An 11,752-nucleotide genomic window follows, 5' to 3' on the forward strand; every position below is an offset into this window, starting at 1 on the left:
TGCAACTTTCATGTCTGTAATCGCGTGACCAGAGAGATTGAAGTGTTCTCCGACTGGTTTATGAATGTTATAATTCTTGACATCTGATTTGTGTCCATTTATTCTTTTACATAGAGACTGTCCAGTTTGACCAATGTACATGGCAGAGGGCCATTGCTGGCACATGATGGCATATATCACATTGGTGGATGTGCAGGTGAACGAGCCTCTGATAGTGTGGCTGATGTTATTAGGCCCTGTGATGGTGTCCCCTGAATAGATATGTGGACACAGTTGGCAACGGGCTTTGTTGCAAGGATAGGTTCCTGGGTTAGTGGTTCTGTTGTGTGGTATGTGGTTGCTGGTGAGTATTTGCTTCAGGTTGGGGGGCTGTCTGTAGGCAAGGACTGACCTGTCTCCCAGGATTTGTGAGAGTGTTGGGTCATCCTTCAGGATAGGTTGTAGATCCTTAATAATGCATTGGAGGGGTTTTAGTTGGGGGCTGAAGGTGACGGCTAGTGGCGTTCTGTTATTTTCTTTGTTAGGCCTCTCAGAGCAATGAGCACCATCTGAGCAGGGGCCCCTGGAGGCACGATGCCTGCACAGTGGAGGAGCAGGCATGAAACCTCAAGGTGGTGGGTCGGAGGAGGAGAATGCATTCAGGAGCTGCATTTGCTACATCTGCTCTTTAGTCACAGACTACGCTTCCCCCAGGGCTATGCAGCAACTACAGACCTGTGTGCAATGGGAAGGGGCCGTCCATAGTCTCTGCTCTGCCTCAACTTGCCCATTCTGGGGCTTGGAACACAGCAACAAGTGAATCCTGGCCTCCACAGAGCACTACCCATCAAACTATGCCCGTCTCCTGTACGTGTTAGCAGGATGAAGCGGCTTGTGCACCCAGTGCAGGGCAGCCATAAATTACTCCTGTAATGTCCTTTCTCCCAGCTCTGGGCCATGCCCTGTAATGGGTTTGTGTCATTTTGGAATAATTGTTCATGTTTATGAGGCTCATTTCTCTTAGTAGAGTTCAGTTGGTGACACTCCTGACTACGGGCCAGAAAGTTGTTCACTCAGACTAGAGCTTGATCTTGCCAATGTTCACTATTAGGGATTCCAGATACCTGGGGGATCTTTGCCTAATCTGTCTTCATTTAGCCCTGCTCAGAGTCAGTTCAGCAAGCCTCAAATATTTGGAAGCTTCTCTGGTGTTTATCCAAACTTCCTGAATAAGCAAACTTTGGGTGGAAATCTCTTGGCCTTTCTCACAAGATTTCTGGTAGTTTGTGTTTACATTTGAGATGAAAACATACTTGAAACAGTTTTTCTTGTGGCATGCACAGTCAACCTGCAGAACTCATTGCCCGGGGATGTTGTGAAGGCCAAAAGTATAACTCGGTTCAAAAAAGAATTAGATAAACTCATGGAGGATAGGTCCATCAATGGCTATTAGCCAAGATGGTCAGGGATGCAACCCCATGCTCCAATGCCAGAAGCTGGGGCTGAACTACAGGGGATGGATCACTCAGTAACTGCTCTGTTCATTCTCTCTGAAGCTTCTGGCACCAGCCGCTGTGAGAAGATAGGATACTGGGTCGATGGACCATTGATCTGACACAGTATGGTGATTCTTATGTTCTTATTTTGGGGATTCTGCGTATGAAAAACAGTGGAATGGAAAATATACTTGTTGATCATTTCAGTACCTTCCAAAAAGTTTTGTTCAAGAACTGGACAAAAGTTCGGAAGACAGAGGCATTCTGGTCCTAGGGCATAGCTCACGTTAATACCTCTTCCTGGCTTTTTCCCAAGCACCTCAACCTCCTCCTTCTCCAGGAACAAAGACTTATGTCCCTAGAGCTCATGTAAGTTGCCTTGACTCTTGAACAGTGAAGAAAGTTTGAACTCTAGAGGTGGGGCCTTACTTCAATAGAGCCTCCCAATTTTATCACTAGCTGAGTTTCTGGGCCCTAAGAGTGGGATATTTTCTTGTTGGAAAATAAATGAAATACATCTAAAGTATTAGATGCAAAAGCAAAGTCCATCATATCACTCAGAGGTAGAACACAAACTGCCAAGCAGTTTCTTCCATGCTCCCAGAGGATTTCTGGCCCATGCTCTGGCTGCTCTGCATGGCTCCAGCAAAGGGGAATACCCAGGAGGTATAGAAGGGACAGAGGAATGAAAGTTAACCCTCTCTGTGTGGGGAGTTCTCCACCACATCGGCAAATATAACTCATAGCAATACATGTATGTTTACCACTATTTTGCTAAAGTTGCCTTTCTCTCTAATGTATTTCATGTGGTCTTGTACCAATTGTGGGAAGTATTACTATCCAGCTTCCCTATTTAGACCTAGTTTCCTCACTTTTAGATTAGGTATCAAGTTCAGTGGGATCCTGTCTTGAATAAGCAGTTGTTATGGTGAAATTAGTTAAAAAAAAAAAAAAGGAAGTCTGGTCTTGTTGTTAAGGCACTAGACAGGGACTCAGGTGACCTAGGTTTAATTCATGATTCTGCCATAAAACTTCCTACGTGTCTCTTTTAAATCACATGAGGTCAGATCCTTCCCTGGTATAAATCAGTGCAGCACGATTGGACCCAAATGATTATTAAACCTAAAATACAAATATTAGCTTGGTTGGAATGATGCCATTTGTACCAGATGAGGATCTGCCTCTTTGTGCCTCAGAGCCCCATCTATAAAAAAGGAGTAATAAGAATTCCCTAACTGAAAAGAAGTTTAGGAGGAAAAAGTTATTAAAGTGTGTCTGGTACACAGACAACAGGGTGATAAAAAACACAGAGAAACCTAGAAATGTTATGCGCAGCAGTGGTCCAAAAAAGTGACCAAGACTGGGATTCATAAGGAATGGGATTGTCAGTTATGTGGAGAATATTATAATGCCTTTTTGTAAATCAGTTTCATGGCTGCGTGGAATACCATGTGGAGTACTGATCACTGCACAAGCTGAGAAGTATGTTGCAGAACAGAATGTTTGTCAGGACTGAAATGGGCCACAGGAACACGTCAATTTTGACAAAACTTCCAGCAGAAACTTGTCTGGATTCCTGCCTCCCCAAAGGCCTCCTTGGCTCCTTGATAGCCTGTATGGTGCTGAAGAGCCCACGCTCCTTGGCACCCTGCCTTAAAGCTCTGTCAAGCCACTTGGATAGCTGGGGCCAGAAATGTTAATGTAATTCTGTTTTGATTCAGCCACAGAAGAGCTTTCTGAAAATGAAAATTTTGCATATCAGACTTTTTGTTTCAGTTTGGAATGAAGTTTTTTTATGGCACTGTGAAATTTCCTGTGGGAGGTAGTGTTGGGGTATGCCAACCCCTACGGTGAGCCCACAGGGGTTAATGAGCTGCTGTGGGGCCACTCAGCCCCACCCTGCTACACCTCCATTTGCTGCCAGGTAATGAAGGACCAGTAAAAAAGCAAGAGGACAGCTTAATTTCTGGCTGACCAGGGAGGAGGACAGACCTCCTATCTTTTGCTCCCTGCGGAAAGGACCATCCCAGAACCTCTGCAGAGTTTGCTGATGGCCAGAACCCTCCTGAGGAAGGTAGGCCTGGCCCAGGACTACTGAGTTTGGTTAAGGGACTATTTCTTTGCTTTACTATAGAAAGGACTATTGGAGTGTCTGGAACAAGGCTGAGGGGCCTACCAAGCATGTTGCAGGGAACCTCTGCCGTGGGGGAAATGGAACTGCCTCAAAAAACTATGGATTTTTGCACCCCCAACTTGATTCTCCCCTGTGGTTTGTCTTTGATCCAGAAGAGTGCAGTCTTAGAGGTATATTCCAGTTCCTTCACCGCTCCAGTGATGAGAATGAACAGAGACCTAGAAAAACCCTAATGGGAAGAAAGACTGCAAAGACTGGGATTGTTTACCTTGGAAGGGAGACAAAGAGGGGACATGATAAAAGTCGATAAAATAACAAATGGTCTAGCGAAGGTAGATCTCAACACATGAACAAGGGGATGTTCAATGAAAGTATAAGATGGGAAATTCAGAGTTGATAAAAGGAAATATTTGCTCACACAGAGCGTAATTAGCCTGTAGAATTCATTGCCACTGGATGTCATTGAGGCTGGGACCTTCACAAGATTCAAAAAGGGATTGGATCTGTATATGGCTAACAAGAATATCCAGAATTATAATAGTTAATGTTAACTTGCATTTCAGAAAGGATATAGAGCCTTATACTCTAGGGTTTAAAATAGCCTCTAACTGTTAGAGATTAGGAGGAGACCTTCATGGGAGACAGAATATCCCATGTCTGCATAGTAAGAGGTTTCTTACATCTACCTCTGAAACATCTGGTGCTGACTACTGTCAGAGACAGAGTACTGGAGTAGATGAACCAAGAGTCTGATCCAGCTTGACAATTCCTATGTTCCCATTAAATAAATAAAAGAAATGTCTAAGTAATTTTATTTAGCCCTTCTTCTTTATCCTGCTGGGTTATTTACTTATATTATTATTAACATTCTTATCGTGAAACTGACTTCATTTGTTTCCATTGTCCACACTAAGTGACAGACAAGGAGCAAAAGCATAAGCAGTGACGGGCAAATTGGATTTTTACAAATTCTTTCACCTCTAATAATTGAAGTTGTTAGTGATGTAGGGAAATAAATGTGTATGTTTTTAGCATAGGTTGTAAATTGAGAGTGTTCCTTAAATAATGCTTTCAATTAAGATTTTTAAATAAGTATTTCAATTATAATATATTCATTGAGGTTTTGTCTGCATGGCTCTCCTTATGGAAAAATTAATTTGAGAAAGCCTTGGAAGCAGCTAGAAACAGGGACTTGCCCTCAGCGAATGAAAGATTATTCTATTAATGCAACATTTGTAACTGGATCACCTTCTGGGGAGGTTTGGTGGGGGTATAGTTTCTGTGGAACCAGGGGAAGTTGGCATTCTCTTGCCTGCTCATGCTGTTTCAGTGAAGTTCCCTTTAATTAACCTCTCAATAAAAACTCATTTGTTGGTGGTGTGGGGGTTTTTTGTTTCTTTCTTTTTTTTTTGTATCTTTCCTCTGGACTCTTTAATACTTTTCTTCCCAAACAGGGCCAAATTTTAACCCTTGTGTCTTCACTGGAGTTAACGCAAGGATGAATTTGGCCTTATGGGTTTATAAGAACTGATGGACATGTATCTGCTACACAGAAGTTAAAGATTGGGAAAACCTATTATGTCATCTGTTCTGTCATCCTACCAGTACAGGATTGTTCCCTGGAGTTCTTTTTCCAGGGTCATTTAAAAGAAATTTCAAATGAAATAACATCTGTCCCTTGAGACAGTATTCCACAGTCTAAGACATCTCACTGTCAAAGAGTTTTCCTGATTTTCACTGTACTGTTTCTCTTATTTAATAACAGCCCGTTACTCCTAGTTATAACCTCTTGTTTCACCTTCATTAAATTCTCTTTATTTCTGGTGTGTAAACTTGTCTAGTATTTATAGACTGACTCTAGTTGTTTTCCTGTACACAAGATGCAAAATGTGAACTTTGCAGTCTAGGTTGTTTTCATTTCATATTATGGAAAATGAGAGAAATAAAGAATAAACATCAAGTCTCAGTGCCAGAGAAAACAGGGTGGCTCATGGTGTGACATTCTGCTGCTTAATAAACCCAAATTGACAGCTGACTCACACAGGCATCAGGGAATCTCCCCTACATTTAAAGGAGCAGCACACAGAAAACAGAATGACATCTCTCTCCTTTCATTTTCATAGTGGCATATCCCACAGTTCTCTTCCTCCCTCCCTTATATATATATATATATATATATATATATATATATATATATATATATATATATATATATATATATATATATATATATAGGCTTGACAGATTTCAGTTTTTATTTTTTATAATTTTGATAGATGATATCCATGTTTATTTTTAAGCATTGTTTATATTTTATCTGTTCAAAACTTTCATAGCTGCGGGAAATTTTGGGAGGTCTGACCATTATTTAATGACAGCAGATGTTGAAATTCAAAAAGTTAAAGCTTTATAACTGTTAAAACTCAAATTGTCAGCATCACATGTGAAAATATACAACGTAAATATCCTTAAACCAAATTCTAATAAGTTCTCAAGCTCCATATTTAACTTCGCCTATCTGTAAATTTTGATTATTTATCAATGGAAATAGTTTTACAGTTGGTTTGCGGCTATGGTGAAATCGACATTTACTGCTTTTGAAAAATCTAGTCCATCCAAGCCTAATTATATAGGTCTTTTATTTCTCAAACCCTCCATATGCTGAGCACTCTGATCCTGATCTAGGAAAGCACTGAAATCAATGGGTTTATCCATGTGCTTAAAATTAAGCACACCCTTAAGTGCTTTGTAGGACCCAGGCCAGAATGCCCAGCACCTTGCAGGATCAAATCCTTAATCTTCCTTCTTCAGTCAGTCCCATTTGATTACAGGTTTAATAGTCACTTGGTAGTATGTTCACATGCAACAACTCCCGCTAAGCTCCACATGTGAAAATCTGGATGTAAAGTTTTCCTCTTATTATCTTACAACCACCTGAATAATGGAGGGGGAAGGTTAGGCAAATTAATTTTTTCTATACTAGAGCAGTTAGTTAACCAGTTAGTATTGTTTTCTACTATTCTTAGCCATATGGAGAAAATAAATTGGATTTCCTGTTACTACTTGAGTCATCTTTTTGCTTTTTGGCTCAGGTTGTTTGGTTTGGTTTGGTTTTTTTGGTGAATATGTTCTAAGTCTTAATATATGAGCACGTGGTATTCCAGATAGCAAGGAATGAATGTTTTAGCATTGCTGCAGTATGCTTGAAGGGCATTCATTTACCACCCCCCACTCTGACTTCAGCCTACTTAAAGACATGGTATCAAGACACGTTTAAAAGCAATATTCCCCTGTTTCCTGCTGAAGGTCAAAAGGGACATGAGGCCATTAGCTGGTAATTATTTTTTCATGATTAAAAAAAAAGAATGCAGGTTGTGTTACATTAACAAAGAATGTATTTTTTTCTAATGTTTGCTTTTGACCCTGTGTCTATCATATTTTGCTGCAGGTGACTGAAGGCTTGGAATAGCTACCCGTCTCACTGTTCCCCTAAGCTGTAGGGAACAAGTACTCTTAGATGAGGAAGAAATTTACTTTTCTAAAAATATTTTCCCTTTAAAAAAAAAAAAGTGGTGAAGTGAACATGTATTTTGAGGAACTCACCAGATGTCTATATGACCAAGACTGTATCGATTTTAGAGGGGGAAAGTGTTACATCTGTCTGTTTTCTGGCTTCAAAATACCATACTAATCTTGACTTCAGGAGGATATTCTGACAGAGCCACTATCTTAGATAAACCATTTAGTCTCCATTCAGTCTAGTAAAGAGTACTGAGTGTCTCACTGCACACTCATGTGACTCTAGCTGATAAATCAGTCAGGCTGAGGATCTTTTTTCTCTCTGCCCTCCCTTCACTACATTAATATTGATTATTTGGAAGTAACTCTGTCCCAAGGAGTGGAAGTAGATACGCCTCATTGCCTTGAACAATTCTTTTGCCTCTATTGGGATGGTACAAGGTAAATTAATAGTGTGCTTGCAGACACTAGATAATGTACTTGCTATTGATAGAGTGAGATAACATGAGTAACTTCAACTTTACTTAAAACAAAGCATTAATTTTCCAAGGCCACTAGGATATATGCAACCGCTTGGCATAACCTATACAGTTTTAGCTTTTAAATGTGCAGCACTCGTGTTTTAGAAAGCAAGATAGAGGTTTGTTTGTTTGTTTTTGTTTTGTGCCAGATCTATGTGAGAAACGTGGTATTTAATTCACTGCTTGCTGTTCTGGGCTTTCCTGTGCCTTTAATCTGAGTCCTTTCTGGAGTTTGCAAGCAAGGGAATGCCTCTGATACTAAGGAAATGATGCACAGTAAAATTGTTCCCAGTGGTCCTTGGGCTGTGGTAAAAGTTAATAAGGAACTTTGTAAATACTAAACCTTAAGATTCTGTTTTAAAACAAAATAAAATGAAACATCAATGTAAGGAAAATGCACAGGCTCAACTGGAATTCATTTGGAGGATTGTGAATGATGGATAATATGATTTCACAAATAATGGAAGTGCAAATGTCATGCTTATTTGTGAAAATATCCATCAATCTCCTAAGGATTTTGTGAGGTTTATTAAATTGATGCTTGTAGAGTACTTAAGCACCTTTGGATGAAAGGTGCTACTCCAAGGAAGTGCTACGTACCATGATCATTATATCTGAGAAAAGGTGGGTGAGATAATATTGGACCAATTTCTGTTGGTGAAAGAGACAAGATTTCGAGCTCCATGTGATGTTGTGAGGATCACCCAGACCAGTAAGGGATTCTCTCACTGCCTTATAACTTTGATTGCCTTAATGCTAGGTAGCTATGGCTCAGAAGCATGACACCAGTAGCCACCCTACAAGCATAAATGTCTCAACCTGGCTCCCACAAGGTTTGTAGGGTGACCTCAACAGCCTTTCTAGTTTGGAGTCTCCCCAAATCCGTCTGCCCCAAGTTCCTAACTACCAGACACTCGGACTTTTCCCCTCCGGTTCCTCACCCTCGATGGAGTGAATCCTGCCCCCAGTTATCAGTTCATTTTGCCCACCCCCCCATGCCACACAGTTTGCACACTACACACCTGGTTGGAGTAAAATAAACAAATAGTTTATTTAATAAAAAAGTCACAGACTCAAAGTTGAAATAGCAACGGAAGCAATACATACACGTTACACAGAAAATAAACATAAAGATGCAACATCCGGTTTTATACTTAGATAAAACTCCTCTTTCTAATCCAAGCTACCTTTTGCCTGTGAACTGTCTCCCATGTGCCCCCTCTCATAGAAGGGATCCAGCATTTCATGGACACCACCCACCTAGATTCTGGCCCTCAGTTTCTGGATAAAAACCCTCAGACACAAGCCTCCTTTTAAAAGGCATTTTTACTTTTTTGTTTTCTTTTCTCCTGGCATGATGACTCCTGGTGAATCAGGGTGGGGGAAATGCCCTCTTTTCTTAGGGCTTGTCTCCACTACTGATGGGATCGATGCTGTGGTGATCGATCCACTGGGGGTTGATTTAGCGGGTCTAGTGTAGACCCGCTAAATCAACCACCAGTCGCTCTCCCAAGTCGACCCAGTACTCCACCGGAATGAGAAGAGTTAGGGGAGTCTTAACCTTGGTCTACACTAGGAGTTTAGGTCGAATTTAGCAGCGTTAAATCGATTTAACCCTGCACCCGTCCACACGACGAAGCCCTTTTTTTCGACTTAAAGGGCTCTTAAAATCAATTTCCTACTCCACCCCCGACAAGGGGATTAGTGCTGAAATCGGCCTTGCCGGGTCGAATTTGGGGTACTGTGGACACAATTAGATGGTATTGGCCTCCGGGAGCTATCCCACAGTGCTCCATTGTGACCGCTCTGGACAGCACTCTCAACTCAGATGCATTGGTCAGGTAGACAGGAAAAAGCCCGCGAACTTTTGAATTTCAATTTCCTGTTTGGCCAGCATGGCGCGGAACGATTGTCTGCCGTTGCCCTGACGGAGGGAGGGGCGACTGACAACATGGTTACAGGGTTGGCTTACAGGCAATTAAAATCAACAAAGGGGGTGGCTTTGTGAGAAACAGAATGGACCCCTCAAGGATAGAACTCAAAACCTCAAGGTTAGAACTCAAAACTGGGTTTAGCAGACCGTTAGTTTCACGGAGGGAGGGAGGAGAAAATGAATACAAAACAAATCTGGTCTATTTCTTGTTTTGATCTACTTCATCTATCTTTATACATCTTGCTGGCAGCAGACTGTGCAGAACGACTGCTAGCCATCGTCATCTCTTGGGTGCTCGGCAGAAGACGGTGCAGTATGACTGCTGGCCATCATCTTCTGGTAGCTGCTGATAAAAAGACAGTGCACTGCCAGTAGGACTGAATCACCATGAGATGAAACTTAAAAGGGAAATGACCTGGCTGAGTCACTCCCATGTTTGCCCAGGAGCCCCTGACCTCATTGAGGTTGGTTAAAAGAGCACCCAGGACTACGTCGATGATGGCTACCAGTCACACCGCACTGTCTGCTGCCAAAAGGCAATAAACTGCTGCTGTGTAGCAATGCAGTACCACGTCTGCCAGCACACAGGAGACATACTGTGACGGTGAGCTGAACGGGCTCCATGCTTGCCGTGGTATGGCGTCTGCACAGGTAACTCGAGAAAAAAGGCACAAAACGATTATCTGCCCTTGGTTTCATGGAAGGGGGGCCTGACGATATGTACCAGAACTACCCGCGACAATGTTTTAGCCCCATCAGGCACTGGGATTTCTACCCAGAATTCAAATGGGCGGCGGAGACTGCGGGGACTGTGGGATAGCTACCCACAGTGCAACGCTCTGGAAATCAACAGTTGCCTCGGTACTTTGGACACACTCCACCTCTACATGCACTTAGAGCATTTGTGTGGGGACACACACAATCGACTATATAAAAACACTTTCTACAAAACCGACTTCTATAAATTCGACCTAATTTCGTAGTGTAGACATAACCTTAAGCTCTCCCATTGTCCCAGCGCACTGTGGAGCCCGCGGTAAGTAGATCTAAGCTATGTCGACGTGAGTTACGCTACTAACGTAACTCAAATTGTGTAGCTTAGATCAACTTTTCCCTGTAGTGTAGACCTGCCCTTAGTTTTTTAAGACTGGGATTTTCTTTTCAGTTTCAATGACTTTCCATTAACTTGAATGGCCCATCAAGTGGCTTGGGAGAAGCCTCTCCCTGTTTTGAGGGGTATCAGAAACTGTAGTACAGGTCTTGAGCACAGTTTTCATGTACATAAATGTATAGGATTCATACCCACGGTCTGCATACACATCTAATAGTGACCCTCCAGTTCAGAACATTAGAAGCTTTCATAAAGATCTCACTTAACATACTTTTATAGGATACAATAACCTTGTAATAATCAGTTAATTCAGTTGTTTGTTCTTTGGTGTTCAGACCCTCTGTTTTCCCCTCTGGGGTGTCCGGATCCTGATTGTCACCCCCCCCCCCCTTGTGAGTCTGATGCTGAAGAAGAGCTCTGTGGCAGTGGAAAGCTTGTCTCTTTCACCAACAGAAGTGGGTACCTCACCTAGGATTACCATACATCCAGGTTTTTCAGGACATTGCTTCTTTTTTGGTCCTTTTCCCTCTGTCTCTGTGGATTTTTCAGATAAGAGGCAATATCTCGTTTTTTTGCAGGGCAGATGTTGGAGCTCAGAAAGAGCCCCAATTGGTCCCTCCCCTGCATCCGCATCTGATTGGTCCCTCACACCCCACCAGATCCCGCCCACCCAGACCCTGGTTCCCAGCCCTGGGGAGGGGGAGAGCTCCGCAGGGAGGCGCTGACTGACGGCTGATGCTGCACTGGGTCTGCACCAGGTGCCCAGCCACCGTGACAGGGAGTGACACTGCCCCCCCACCTCAAGAGTGAGGCCCCCAGTACCACTGCCAGCATACCCAGGAATTCTTCCCTGAACACACACACCCCTCTGGTACCCGCAACTGTACCCACTCCAGCTTCCCCTCCCCCTGCCCCACCTCTGGCAGTGTACTCTTTTTGGGAACCTGAAACACGGTAACCCTAACCTCACCCTCCTTGTCTCTCTCATATCCTGGGACCCACACAGCTACAACAACACTGCAGGCAACAATATTATATTTATCAGAGTCAACAAGCAAG

Source organism: Chelonia mydas, chromosome 2, assembly GCF_015237465.2.
Source record: "Chelonia mydas isolate rCheMyd1 chromosome 2, rCheMyd1.pri.v2, whole genome shotgun sequence".
In the NCBI taxonomy this organism is placed as follows: Eukaryota; Metazoa; Chordata; order Testudines; family Cheloniidae; genus Chelonia; species Chelonia mydas.